Source organism: Myotis lucifugus, unplaced genomic scaffold (assembly GCF_000147115.1).
Source record: "Myotis lucifugus unplaced genomic scaffold, Myoluc2.0 scaffold_6, whole genome shotgun sequence".
Classification (NCBI taxonomy): Eukaryota; Metazoa; Chordata; class Mammalia; order Chiroptera; family Vespertilionidae; genus Myotis; species Myotis lucifugus.
The window spans coordinates 14,062,071-14,075,754 of NW_005871054.1; the positions used below are offsets into that span (position 1 = coordinate 14,062,071).

General features: G+C 51.8%; 1 long non-coding RNA gene across 2 annotated transcripts; it reads right to left on the reverse strand.

Moving 5' to 3' along the window:
* Window positions 1-4,245: 4,245 nt before the first annotated feature.
* LOC111824005 lies at window positions 4,246-10,877 on the reverse strand. Of its 2 annotated transcripts, none has more exons than XR_002827122.1 (2): window positions 10,745-10,877; window positions 4,246-7,054 (listed from the first exon to the last, which is right to left on the reverse strand). It is a non-coding gene; the product is annotated as an uncharacterized LOC111824005 (long non-coding RNA). The 2 variants fall into 2 exon arrangements; XR_002827121.1 differs by lacking the exon at window positions 10,745-10,877 and adding an exon at window positions 9,219-9,689.
* Between the last annotated feature and the right edge of the window lie 2,807 nt (window positions 10,878-13,684).

Here is a 13,684-nt window from a genome sequence, read left to right on the forward strand (position 1 = left end):
TGCAGTGGCTTCAAACATGAAGATGAAAAACATGTATTTCCAGTCCTCATGGTTTCTGTGGGCCCACCAGGCTCACTGGGCAGCACTCCCCTGGGGTCTCCTGTGCCCGTGGCATTCGGGTGGCAGCAGGGGCTGGAGGCATCAGAAGCCTTGACTAGCCTGGGCGTCCTAAAGCACGCGGTGCCTGTGTCTGGCGCCCAGGCCCACATGGCGGGAACAGCTGGGGGATGGCGGCCACACCTTCTCACTGTGCGGCGAGCCTGGCTCCTTCCCTCCGCGGTGGTCTCACAGTAGTGGACTTCTTACACCGTAGCAAATATTTCAGATCGTGTGTTTCCAGCGTCTAAGACAGAGCTGCAAAGCTTTCTTTGACCTGCCTCACAAGTCAAACAGTGTTACTTCCACTGTACTCTAATGATTAAAAGGGCCTGCCAAGATCCAGGGCCAGAGAGACTACACAAGGGTGTGAATTCTGGGAGGCGAGGTTCATGGGGGGCCATGTTGGGGGAACTGGCAGCCACAGTGTCGAGCTGTGGGGCTGGGGCTGGGGTGGGACAACACCAGCTGGGGGTGGGGGCGGGGGTACGTCCGTCAGCCCAGCTTCCAGGCAGAGCAGAAGCAGAAGTGACAAGAACAGCCGCTTGGCTCACTGGTACCAATGATACCCTCTAAACCTCAGAGGGTAGGGCTGTGTGGGACAAAGAACCAAGAAACCTGGATCCTTGTCCTGGCTCTGACATTCTCTGGCTGTGTGTCTTTGGGCAAGTCCCCAGACCTCTCTGGGCACTGGTTTCCTCACGTTAAAATTAAGGTAATTAGATAAAAGTCACTCGAAGTTTCCTCTCGCCTCTGAGCTAAGAAATAGAGCATGTTACATGGGCTCATCACAGAGCTCAAGACTCTCACAAGAGGCAAGGAGACAAGCGTCCCAGGGCCATCCTCAGACCAGGCATGAAAGTTAGAGGCGCCAAGTCACCGGTCACCCATCTTCCCACCTTCCTGCAGTAATCCTTGTGGCTAATTGATACGTCCAGCTCAGGGGACCCACACTTTCCTTCCTGACATCATGTGTGTGCTTGTGTGTCTATGTACACGTGTGTGTTCTTGTGAATGTATGTGCTTGGGAGGGTGTAAATGTCAGGCAAGTGTCCCACTACATGTTGTTTCTGCTCCAGGGAAGACTGCCAAATGGGTAGTTTATACTGGAAACAGCCTGGAATATCTCACTATTTATATGACTATGTGTTGTATGGCTTTTTAATTTAGCCCTCATTCCAAATGCATGACACGTCCTTTTGACACCTTGAAGAAATGTTTCTCAGATGGCAGGCTGGGCACAGCAGCTCCAGGCAGCTCCGGGAAAACACACAGCCCTGAAAATGAAAAGTGATTGAGGTCCTCTTAGGAAATGCCTTGCTTCGGGCTACTTGATGTGGTCATTTATTAAGTGACTTAATCAGGAAAGTAACGCAATCTCAGCGCAATTAAGTCCCTTTCTGGGCTCGCCTGGGTCCTCCCGATTAGGAGGCGGGTAATGCGCTCATAATGGGACGATTGGAAGAGAATGGCTTCCCAGGGCTGAGGAATGGTTAGCTGCTCAGCCAGGGGAACTCGCTTGCTGAGAAATGTACTTTAAACCACTGACTCCGGGGACACTTCCCTCGGATTGAATTCAAGCAGCTTCTAACATGGTTTTACTTGCCCTGCAGTGGAACGAGTTAAGGTTATAGAGTCAGAGCCCATCGGAGTGTAAAGAATCTCAGAGGTCTCCGAGCCCAAGCTTGTCATCTCTCTGCCAAGGAAACAGACTCTAGTGCCCAAGGCTACACACCTTGTCTTTGCAGATCTGGGGCCAGGTGCTTGGCTAAACCACAGGGGAAAGAGACTGGGAGGCTCTGCTGGGATAGTGAGGGGACATGCTGGACCCTCCGAATAACCAGAGGTGGCACCAACAATGAGCAAGGACAAGCGGACTCGCTATCCCAGGAGAAGCACCCTGTGCCAAGTGTGAGTGGCGAGGTGAATCTCAGTGAAAGAATTGGTTCAAAAATATTTTATTGAGGCCGACTCTGTCCCAGGAACTATGCTGGACACCAGGAGCACAGCAAAGAACCCTATCTCGGTCCAGGGAGGGAGCGTCCACGGAGAGGTGTGAGGAGGAGGGCACAGTGGATGGATAAATGAATGGGTGGGAAATGAATGGGTGGATGGATGGAAAATAAGTGAATAGATGGATGGATGGTTGCCACACTTAGAAATATAGGAGAGCAATAATTCAGGAATAAGTTAGGGCCTGGACTCAGAAATCTTAAATCCTACCCTCCCTGCAAGCTTGCAACACAGCCAGAATCAATTCTCCTGTTCAAAACAACTTTATTGCCCGGCCAATGTTGCTCAGTGGTTGAGTGTCAACCTATGAACCAGGCAGACATGGTTTGATTCCCCGGTCAGGGCATATGCTAGGGTTGCAGGCTTGATCCCCAGTATGGGATGCACAGGAGGCAGCCAATCAATAATTCTCTCTATCATTGATGTTTCTTTCTCTCTCCCTCTCCTTTCCTCTCTGAAATCAACTACACACACACACACACACACACACACACACACACACACACACACCTTGCCCTAGCCCAGCCGTGGGCAAACTATGGCCCGCGGGCCGGATCCGGCCCGTTTGAAATGAATAAAACTAAAAAAAAAAAAAGACCATACCCTTTTATGTAATGTTTACTTTGAATTTATATTAGTTCACACAAACACTCCATCCATGCTTTTGTTCCGGCCCTCTGGTCCAGTTTAAGAACCCACTGTGGCCCTCAAGTCAAAAAGTTTGCCCACTCCTGCCCTAGCCGGTTTGGTTCAGTGGATAGAGCATCAGCCTGCAGACTGAAGGGTCCCGGGTTTAATCCGGTCAAGGGCACATGCCTGGGTTGCAGGCTCAGTTCGACGTGCAGGAGGCAGCCAATCAATGATTCCCTCTCATCATTGATGTTTCTCTCTCTCTCTTCCTCTCCCTTCCTCTCTGAAATCAATAAAAATATTTTTAAAAAGACTTTATTGGAAGTCCTCCGTCATCTATACCCCACCTCCCATAGCTGATGCTGCTCCAGCATTTGCCTTTCACTTCACTCCTGGTTACGCTCATCAGTGCTCCCACCAACACTAAAACCCCTGCTGCTCCTGCTCTCAGGTTGATCCCATTCTTAGAATGCCCTCCCCTCCCCCTCCATTCAGCTCCCCTGCTCACTCCAGGCCTCCCTCTGGGCCTGCCTGTGACACAGCCGAAGCTCCTCTGGGAGATGTGCTGTATCTGATGAGCCAGACTCCCCCATCCTCATTAATCCCTCCCTCAGCTAAACTGTCAGGTCAACAGGGACAGGAACTGTCTTCCCTTCAGGCCCCCACAGACTGGAACATGATCAACAGAGACTTTAGTAATAACGGGCTCTGGACAAAGTAAATGGAAGAGGACCCCAGAACAAGTGTCTGGCTTGGGCTTTCCCTAGGAAACTCTGAAACCCAGGCCTTTTTCCTCCTAGAACTTGCTTCATACAGCACCCCCTCCACCCCCTACTGTGCTTCCTGGAGCCGCCCCCCCCCGCCCTCCGCCCACTCAGAATCAGACTTGGGAGGAGGCCTAGCATGCTGGGCAGAGAGTGGGGAGGAGCCTCTTGGACAGTTTTACAACAAAAACTACTCTTCTGAGCTGGTCAGTGACTCAGCATCTTGGATCCCAAATGAAAAAAAAAAAAAAGAAGAAGAAGAAGGTTTTGCATCCTGGCATGCAGGAAGCGCAGAGGGCCCAGCTGACTTTGTGAAGCCACCAAGCCTGGCTCGAATCCGGGCACCTGAAGCCTGACCTCCAGACCAGTCAGGAATGGGGAAAGAGCACCTCCTGTTGACGGGCTGGGCCACCCATTTTATAGATGGGAAAATTGAGGCCTAAACAGATCAAAACCTCTTAAGGGTTCCCCAGATCACTCCTCTTTCTCCCTGATGTCTGGCCAGAGCCACTCTGAGCAGGTGGGAGGTGAGGAAGTAACCCTTCTTCAGAACAGCGGCGGCCCGGTCCCGAGGGAAGAGCCTCCAAATGAACATCAGTCTCACAGGGTTCCTTTACCAACTTTTGTACCTTGGGCATCAAGTGAATCCTTCTCAGAATATTCTGATGCGTAAAATAAAACGTTCATGATTGCAAAAAAAACACCGTTATGTTGAAGTTATACAAATAATTTTAAAGCGATATAGTAATATATGTGCTTCTTTATTAACATTTTACATCGCAAGATCTAGCAGTAGGGTCTAATAAATACCATAATTTCAAAGTAATGATGAGCGTAAGTATTTCAAGATGTCTGCATCGAGGCTCATGTGATGTGACAATATCTGTGGTTTCTGCTGGTAGGGAAGGTATAGGTATTGCCCAATACTATGATGGTTTATGCCTACATTCTTTTTTTAAAAATATATTTTATTGATTTTTTACAGAGAGGAAGGGAGAGGGATAGAGAGTTAGAAACATCAATGAGAGAGAAACATCGATCAGCTGCCTCCTGCACACCCCCTACTGGGGATGTGCTCGCAACCAAGGTACATGCCCTTGACTGGAATCGAACCTGGGACCCTTCAGTCCGCAGGCCGATGCTCTATCCACTGAGCCAAACTGGTTGGGGCTATGCCTACATTCTTGAAGGAACTGCTAAATTTCACTTAGAGGTTAGTGCAAATAAAGATGCAATGTTTTCCCCATTCAAGTTCACAGACACTTTGAATCCTGTCCGCAGAATGCTAACTAAGCATTTTCACAAAGTGACTACTTAATGGTGGGATCTTAGGCAAAAGCCTGACATTCTCCTACCACAAACTTAGTGCCCAGCACTCTTCCAGACACTTGAGAAAATGTGCCCTGAATTGAACCAAATACTTCTCAGCCTTCCCACCATAGCAGGGAGTAGAGATAGTACACTATGCCTGTTCCTACCCCCAGTTCAGACCAGCTCACTCCCGAAAACTCAAAAACTTTTCATAGAGGGGCTTTATTTTCGTTTGAATATGTTTGGAAGCAGAGGGAGGTGTTAGATAACAGGCCCTGTGACTACTGAAGGGAGACCTGTGCAGTGGCAGGAAACGTTCAAGAACAGTTCATCCTTATGAAAATATCCTCCCTCTGACACCAGCCAGCTCAGGAGACGTGGGAGGGGGCCGTCGGAAATGGATCTCCATTCCAGAATGAGCCAATTCTTTCAATGAGGTGGTTTCCCTCCTGCCTGGGCCATCGCTGAAATAAAACACCAGTAAGGTGTTGTTGCTCTGGCTTGTCCTTGCATCCAGCTCAGGTTGCCCCTGAGACCTGCCTGGAGGAGGGGCAGAGGCCCTGGCCTTTGCAGCAGTGCTCCGTTGTGCTGGCATCGATTAACTTGCCTGGCATCTGGGCAGTTCTGTGGATTCCTTTTTTTCTTCTGCTCCTGCCAAATCATGGTCAGCGTATCCAACATAAACCGAACAGTTATATTGCTCAGCAATACAGGGTAGTGGTTATATGCCCAGACTCTGCAAGCAGACCTTGGTTCGACTCCCTCCTCTGCCACTTCACCAATTTAACCTCTGTGCACCACAAGCACCTAGTTCGCCATCTGTAAAATGGGCCCAATAATAGTATCCTCTTCATAGAGTAGTCACAGCAGTCAATGAAATCCTGCTTCTGAAGCCCTTTGCTCAGTGTCTGCACATTGTAGGCATTCAATAAAATATAGCCATTCTTTATAAATTAATAAAAATCTTATTTTGAACTCCTACTAGTAAAGGTACCATGCTGGGTGCTGGGCCATTTTCATGTTCAAGGACAGACAAGAACTGCAAAGGAGAAATGATTTAATCCAGTTAATTTTGAAAAACTATAGGAAAGGAAAAATATTTGATGTCTGAGGAAACTGACTCCATTGACTAAAGGGAAAAAGGGGTCCCTGCCTTTAATGAGAAGGGAGACCCCTGGTGCTATGGGATGGGGTAGGTGAGTACAAAGGTTATTCCATCCACTCTTGTGCTTGTCAGGCTAGTGGCTGTGAAGGGAGATGAAAGCCCTGTTCTTGACCCCAAAGTGGGGCTAGAGACTCCCAGAAAGCACAGGGCCTCCAGCACTCGGCTGCCCAGCAGCCTTTCCAGACTGCACCTGTGTATACCACAGATCCCGGATGAGCTCAGCGCCCGGGGGCAGGATCTGTGAACCCTGCCATTAAACGCCACCTTTTGTGCTCAGGAGCATTTTTTGTAGAGAGGGCTTTCCTCACGTTTCCCATGGGGTCTCAGACCCCCAACGTCAAGAACCACTGCTCTTCAGATTAGCTTCCTCCCATCTTGCATGGTTCTCAGACGACACTGGGAGCACCAGTCCTTTCTCTGCAACCAGACTCATTTACCATCCAGGCGGTCACCTGATGAGGCCAGAATAAATGTGCCCCGGTGGATTCTGTTAGTTCTACATATCTTGACTTTTCCCAGAAATCTCACTCTCTCACTTTGGAGAGCTAGAGGGAAGTAAGTGAAGGCCACAAACCCTAGGAGGCCTTCTCCGGTGTAACGAAGGGAGGTCCAGAAGGCAGCACTCAGCTCTGCGCTCATCAGACTTCAGTTTGTCCTAATCCTCCCTGTTGTCCAAAGCCCAGATCAAGACCACCTTTTCCAAGAAGCCATCCTTGCACACCCAGGCACACGATATGTCCTTCCTCTTGACCTCTCTGCCCAGTCATGGTGAAAGGCAGCGGTGTGTGGACTTGTTTTCTTCTGCTTCGCATAGGTTGGTTCTGTTGCCCAACTAGTCTATAAACTTCTAGAGGGCAAAACAGTGTCTTCTCCCCCTGACAGAGCCTAGCACAGAGCTGGACATAGAGGAGAAGCACTTTAATTACTCCTTAGACTGATACTTTCGGAAAATAAGTATCTTTGCTTCATTGACCAGACTAGAATGAGATTGAATCGAATTGCTGGTGAGCACTGTCAACATTGATGGGGGTGACATCTGACCTTCTAGGAACTTCTCAGATCATTTTTAAGTGAGCTAGAAAACAAAAGATAGTGGAAACTATAGATTCCTTAAGAATGCCCTCATCCCCAGCCATGTGCCAAGTAGTCACAAACTTTATAACACATTTAGCGCACAAAATTTTCCAGTTAAGAATGCTTGCTTTACAGAAGGGGGAAACTCAGTAACTGAACGTATTTACATTTTCTAGTTTCAACTTCTACCCCTCTTACCACTTGAGTTTCCTTCCCCCCCGAACACCACCAAATTGTGACTAAATTCTCATAGAGGACTGGTTTGGGGGTGACATAGATATATATGGTACATTGAGGGTGAAATGGTCCCCATGACTTCAGGAATTATTTCCTCATGTGAGTATGAATGGGTATATTCATAATTTCCTATGAATATAAGTATAGATGCATGTGTGTGTGTCCACGTGTGTATGTGTGGAGACAGGTATTTGCTTATATATACACATTACTTGTGTGTACATGTACATTCCTATTTGATTCTGTGTGCGTGTTCCTCCATCTACCCTTTGAACAAGGACCCTACATGAAAGTCGTGCTGAGGCTACAAAATATGTCTCTTAAAATACCGTAAGATAAGGCAAAACATTATGGCAGCTGAAGTTCTCCTGCTCATCTCCAAACAGGGACCCAGCCTTCTCACATACATTAGTTCATTTTCTCATCCCAAAATCCTGGGAGCAAGGTTACACCAGCTTTCTATTCTCACTAGACTGGGAAACTGACTCCATAAGATTAAGTGGCTGGCCCTTGCTCACACTGTTACTAAGTGACAGAGGCAGGATTTAGCCCAGATAGCCTGACTCCAACGCCCACACTCTCTCCAAGGCCGCTGTGGATGGTGAACTGCAGAGACCACGGCAGCCTCATGTGTACCCAGTTCCTGTCTTTTCACTGCTCCCGACCCTCTGTTCACATAACTGAACATTTTTCCCAAAATGCCTAGCCCAGGTTTGAGCATACAATAGAAGCTTGATAATATCTGTCACCTGGAAACCAAATCTGCCTTTTGACACTTAAGTCAGGTGCTTTCTGAAATAACAATAATTATATGCAATTAGGTAAACACACTACCCCTTCGCATCCTGATGACAGCAACAGCTTTAAATAGTGGGCACCTACAGTGAACCAGATGTTTCATAAACTTTATCTCTAATCCCCAGTGCAACCGTATTCAATTCAATAAGCAATTGCTGCATGCTTATTTTGTGCCAAGCACTGGATTATTGTCTTCGGTTTACAAATGAGCAAAATAAGACTCCAAGATGGAGTGACCTACTAAGGTGGTGGGTCTGAACCCAGGACCCCGGCCTGTTTGATACCAAAGCCTACATCCTCTGTTCCACCCACCCAACCTTCCCCACATGTGAGCAGTTACTGACAACGAACTGTAGTAAAATGATTAAAACAAAGATGGCAATTGCCAGAGGGCCGAGCACACACCTGTCATCACAAACCAGAATGCTACCAGAGGACATTTATTTGAGGCTAAAATTGACCCGGTCCCTCCGCAGCAGCCTCATGCGCCCGTTTCCCTGAGCCGTGTGCCCTCCCCGGCAGCGCTGTATCTTGTTTCTACATACTTGATTACAGTGGTCTCACAGCACTGTGCATAAATTAATTAGCACACATTCTTCTATAAGAAACAGCCCCTGGATTTTAGCTTTAATTTACAGAGACAACAAAGTAAAGGATTGGATTTCCAAGTTAAGAACAATCCTGGCTTTTTCCAGGTTTTCTTTAAAGATGCAGAACTTGGTAGCTGCCTTCCAATGGCTGAGTGGGAGTGCCCTCCTGCCCAGGCGTCACCCAAATGCAGAGAGCCAAGAGCAGTCACCAGCCAAGGGGAGGGGGTGTCACTGATGAGTGGGATTGATGCATTGTAATTAATGGTAATAAAAATAGATACTGCAGGAGAGAGAGAAGTGCCAAGCCAGGAATCCCTACTCCCAGATAGAATTTCTCACAGGTAATGGAAAGAAGAAAAAAAAAAAGTCACTTCTTATAGGAAACCTGATCTACACATTGCCTACAGAGGATTTTTTGTAAAGTAACTAAGGAAATACAACTAAAAACAGCAGCCCCACAAAATTAGAATAACTCTATTTAGAAAACTTTCTTTCCTGCACCCCCAGGGAACCTGGTTGGTAGTGTATAGGCAGTGAGACCTGGAATTTCTAAGAGCAGCACATTCGGTCTGTAGCGTCTGTGTAGCCCTGTGGAGGCTCCAGCCCCCAGTCCTTCTGGCTGGAGGAAGCCATCACAGGTCTCCGAGACTTCCCCTACAAAGAAGAGGAGGGCAAGAGGGGACTGGGAGGGAAGAACAGGATGCTTGAGAAGAAAGAGGGCCATTCTCCTGTAGGCCTGGTACTTCCCCGGTGTTGCTGTCGGCAAATCCCATTTGTCATTCAGGCGTCCATTCAGACATTTCGCGGGCTCCCAGTGTGTGCAGGGCAGAACCAGAATCTCCAGAGGAGACACGCGAGCGTGAAAAGCCGATGTCTGTCTCCCAAGGATGGCGTGAGCAGACCCTAGCAAACTGGTGCCCTCCGGGCTTCTGTGCGTCTGTCTCAGAGGGAGTGCGCTTCATGGACTCGCCTTAGCTCTGGTGCCCCCCTCTGCCGTGCGGGGTGTGGTTTTGGAGGGGAGGGAGGAGGGCGGCGGGGGGGTGATCAGGAGCAGCTGTAAGCCTGGGGAGGTGGGCAGGGAACTGGACCCACCCACCCACCTGGACTCTAGGACCTGCCGCGTGGGGGCGCGCGGGAGCAGAGCTGGCCGGAGGCAAGTCCCAGCCAGACGCACGGGCTCTCTACCGCCCCGCAAGGGGGGTTGTGGGGGGGAGGGAGGGGAAGGCTGCGGACTTTCTAGAAGACGGCACCAGGGGTGGCTGGGGGTGCTCCAATAAACTCACACTGACAGAATTTGGCTTCTCTAACCCAAAGCCGAGAGTCTGTCCCCTCACCCGACGCTCGACCCGCCACGCCCGCACCCCCCATCCCACCGCAGGCAAAGGGGCCAGGCATCCCGTGCGCCCGGAAGGGAGTGCGGCGCGGGGAGGCAGGGACCCTGGGTCTGAGCCGAGATCGCGGGCTGGACGGAAGGCTGCGAGCCGGGCCGAGCCTCGCAGGAAGGCGGGCAGCGCCTTGGGCCTGGGTACACGCCTCAAGCCACTCTCAGTCCTGGCGCCGCCTCCAAAGGGCCCCTGAGCCCTAGTTCTCGCTCTTTTCGTTTGAACAAGGTCTCCCGTGGGCCCGCGGCCTCCAAACCGTTTTTCCCGCGAGGACCCTCCTGGCCGCCGCGTAGGTCCGAAGCAAAAGGCCCGAAAGGCAGAGGGACAGCGGGGGCCACCGGGAGACCCCGCTGCCCTGGCCCTTGAGGGCGTGTGGCCGTGCCAGCCACGTGCGGCGCGGGCGATCCCGTGCTTCGCGCCGGTTCAGCAGGGCGGCCACCCCGAGCCCAGTGCCCCGAAACCTAACGCAACTCGGGGCGCCGCGGGGCCACTGCCATTATTCGTGTGAGTGGAATTCCCGCGCCCTGACCTGCCCCAAACGGTGGGCAACACAAAACCGTGGGTGCGGGGTTTGCAAGTGCCCGGCTGCGTCCACCGGCGACGAAACCGGTGTGTACGGGAGACAGGCGGAGGTAGCGGGGAGGCGCCGGGAGCCTGGGCGCACACCCGCCCTGAGCTGCTTACCCGCTTTCAACGAAACGCGCCTCCGAGGCCCGAGCACGAGGTCCGGCGGGAAGAGACGGCGCTGGGACGGCGGCCGGCCCACCCCTACCCTCGGGACGCTCCAAAGCTTTGAGCCCCGGGAGCGGATCTGCGGGGAGGGCCTGAGACGCGCAGCGCCAGGGCCCGAGTCTGCCTAGGGGATTTCTGCAGCTTTTATGGGCTGGAAAAATAAAGATTTTATTTAGAAAGCTTCTGGTCCTCTGGTTTGGCACCGAGCCCCGCCCCCTTCTCTGCTGGCGTTGGAAATAGTAGCCAAGGACCTCTTTCTACTTAGATCATCCCCTTTTTTCCTAAATAGCCCCAACCCAAAGTCAAGGAAGCCCTTGGGAGGCTGGTTCGGGCTGCTTGCCCCCTTCTCCCCAAAAGTCCCTCGAGTGGGCAATGTGCCCGCCCTGAGCAGGGCAATGGGTGCCATCCATGGGGGCCCTTCATCCTTGCCTTGGGGAGCTTCCGGCCCAGTTCCAGACACAAAGGCCCTAGAATGTCCCCGACCCAGAGTCATGGGGCAAAGGCATTCTCTCAGTGTGAGCTCACTGGAGCACACCCATCCTTCCAAGCCTGCTGCCGCCTTCCAGAAAGTGCGATCCCAGGGCCTTCCAGCCCATGTAGGAGGTGAAAGGAGCCAATGCAATGAAGCACAGAGTCCCACAGGTCTACAAAAGCCTTTTCCTTCCCAGCCATGGAGCTTCTCCTATTTGTGCCTGAAGAAATAGTAAGTGCAGGCCTCTCACGTATGCCGTAGGGGAGGAAGGAGTCTGAGATCCTGTGGATTGGGGTGGGGTGAGTCCAAGGCACCTGGCACCCTCTCCAGCAGCTGCTCTGAGCACTAGTACTGGGGACCGAGATTGCCTTAGGGTCAGGCTGGCGTCTGTTAAATCCTCACCGTCACCTCCCAAGTCCTCTGACCTGTGGGAAGGATGGTCAGGGAGGGGGCTTCCCAGCAAAGAAACACTAGCTGAGCTTGTAACCTTTTTAGGTGAGCAGGCACTCAGCTGCTGCTGCTGGCAAGATGTTCTAGCCCAGACCTGCTAGAACCGGTTGGTTTCCTGCAAATATGGGGGAGGGGAGAACTAGGGCATATGGACACACACCCATACGTTGGGCAAATGGGGTTACAGATTCTCTGTGCTTGCTCTGTAGTGACTTCATATGGCACACACTACATTATCCACCGAGGCAGGTCCCACTTCTGTTCGGGCCAGGCTGATTCTTAGCGCCCAGGGGTCGCCAAGAGGACAACGCTGGAAGGGATGATGAGTCTGAAGCTCCAGAAAATGAGCCTTAGCTGAACCTGGGCAGGACCCAGTTCTGGTGGAAGTTTACTCTTGAAACTCCAGGGGTCCAAGGAGGGGCAAATTCACAGTGGAAGCTATGGCTAAGGTTGCAAAGATTACCCGCTTTGCTAAGGTGAGTATTCTTAGACTCACCCCAACCCAGAACCAGCAAGGGCCCTGCAAGATCACTCAGGCCTCGGCTAATCCTGGGAGAGAATGAGGTGGAGCTGATCACAAATTGGCCCAAGGTTTCACACCAGGAAGTGATGCCCAGCCCCACTCACCTGCACCAGCCAGGTGCTTCCCACAGCCCTGGCCTGACATTGCCAGGATGTAAAGTGGCCATGGCAGAGCTGGAACCAACCTAGCAGTCATTAATCATGTGGCTAAAGTAGAGGTCTCGAGAAGCATAGGTGCCCCTTCTGGAGGGTCAGTCAAGCAGGTTCTGAAACTCAGGGTAGCCAGGGGTAAATTCTTCCCCAAAGCCAAGTCTGTAGCGAATCCTGTTTCGCAGCCCGTAGGACTCTGGAGAGAGTGGTCTGGATGTAGCAGGGCTCCTCCCAGTCCACGGATACAGACTCTGACAATGCCACCTGGATTTCTGCAGGGAGCTGTCCCTGGCCCTGGCTCAGAACATACTTTGATAGCCCTGTGGTCTCAACACACCAGGGCAAGCCCCCAGAACCAAAGTCTTAGGGACAGTCCCAGTGTTCCATTCTTTCATGCATGCAAACCCCCCCCCCAAAAAAACACACACACACACACTCCAAGACTTCTAGAACACTAGAGCAGGGGGGGGGAACTCTTGGGGGGAGGGGGGGCTGGAGGAACACTTAGAGGAATAGGAGTCTTGCTCATAGGCAACAAGCAAAGCCATAACTTGAACCCAGGGCTCTGAATTGCCATTCCAGTGCTCCTAGCACAAAACTTCCAAGAAAGCCTACAGGGGTGGGAATGAAGAAATGTTGCCTATACACAGGTTCCAGTCTTAAGCTGAGGACAGAGCCTGTCGGCTTGGGTCCTGACACCAGGAGCCAGATCGGCTCAGGCCTGCAACAGCTCATAGCCACGAGGGGAAACGAAGTAGAAAGGGCTAGTAGGGGAAGGAACTCAGGCCCTGGCTTTTCTAAACGTAGATAGCATCAGCAGCCCTTCACCCCGAGAACCAGTAACACGTGTTTCCACACCGTCCTGACAAAGAAGCAAAAAACAGGACCCCCTTTTTAAGCCCCTAATTCCCGAGCTCAGCGACCCGGCTCCCAAGCTGGAAGTGGCTGGAGCCCATTCCAAGTTGACCCGGGGGTGGGGTGGGGGTGGGGAGGGTCTTGCCTCCACTCGGTCCTCCGGAACTAGCCACGGGGAAAGTGCCACGACCGACCTCCTAGTCTCCGGGCCTTCGCCTGCCCGCGGGCAGACTGCGGGCGCTGCCGACCCGAGTCAACTTCCGTAGAAGCCACACGGAAGTGCTGGCGCTTCTCGGCCGCTCGATCCGTGGGACCGTGGGGTTAAGTCTGAGCCCCGCCCGGCAAGGACAGAGAGCGCGGGGCCGAGGCGGTTCCGGCCGCGGGGCAGCCGGCAGGGTTAGGAGAGGGGGGAAAGGCGGGATCCTCCAAGGAGCAGATTCTCA